Source organism: Myotis brandtii, unplaced genomic scaffold, assembly GCF_000412655.1.
Source record: "Myotis brandtii unplaced genomic scaffold, ASM41265v1 scaffold115, whole genome shotgun sequence".
In the NCBI taxonomy this organism is placed as follows: Eukaryota; Metazoa; Chordata; class Mammalia; order Chiroptera; family Vespertilionidae; genus Myotis; species Myotis brandtii.
Window position 1 is genome coordinate 15,381,913 of NW_005353967.1, and position 723 is coordinate 15,382,635.

Sequence of the window (723 nt, forward strand, 5' to 3'; positions counted from 1 at the left end):
TCCCCAGGGCTCCTGGAGCCTGGGCTGGGCCCTTTACTCACCTTCCCCAGCGCCCTGACCTCTGGGGTGGAAACTGGCACCGCTGAATCCGAGTCACGTGTCACGGGGCAGGTTACAAATAGCACGGGGATTAGCAAACCCATCCTGAAACTTCTGGTTCAAGGGCAGGGAAAGTTACCAGTTTAATTCCAGCAGGTCATTAGCGATTGGGAACTGGGAAGGGGGCTCCGGGGCCCAGGCGGGCTGTGAGCACCCCTGGGAGAGGAAGGGCACGGAGGCCGCCAGGGGCCCGCTCCAGGCTGCGAGCGAGGACCTCACGTCTGACCGCCTCGGCCAGGAGGACCTCGGCCTCACCTTCTAATGGCGCGTGCGTTTCCGTGAGCTGACACCTCCATAGCCTGTTCGTCGGGGAGCTCTCAGCGAGGACTTGCTCCCGTGACCCAAAGGCAAAGCTTGCCTAACGGCAGGACACTGGGCGGACCCTCCCCAAGCCGCGCGGTGGTGGGGGGCGCAGCGGCGGGAAGGCGGGGAGCCCACGCGGGTAGGGGAAGACGCTTCCCTTTCTCACGCCCCCTCCCCGAACCCTGGAACCCAGCCCTGAAGGAAACGCGCTCCCTTCCCGCTGCGGGATCTCGGCTGGCGCAGCGCCGCTCGGCCAGCCAGGAGGAGACCCTCCAATCGCCGCCCCGACTCCCTGAGGGGTTTTTCTCGGATCCCTCGTGC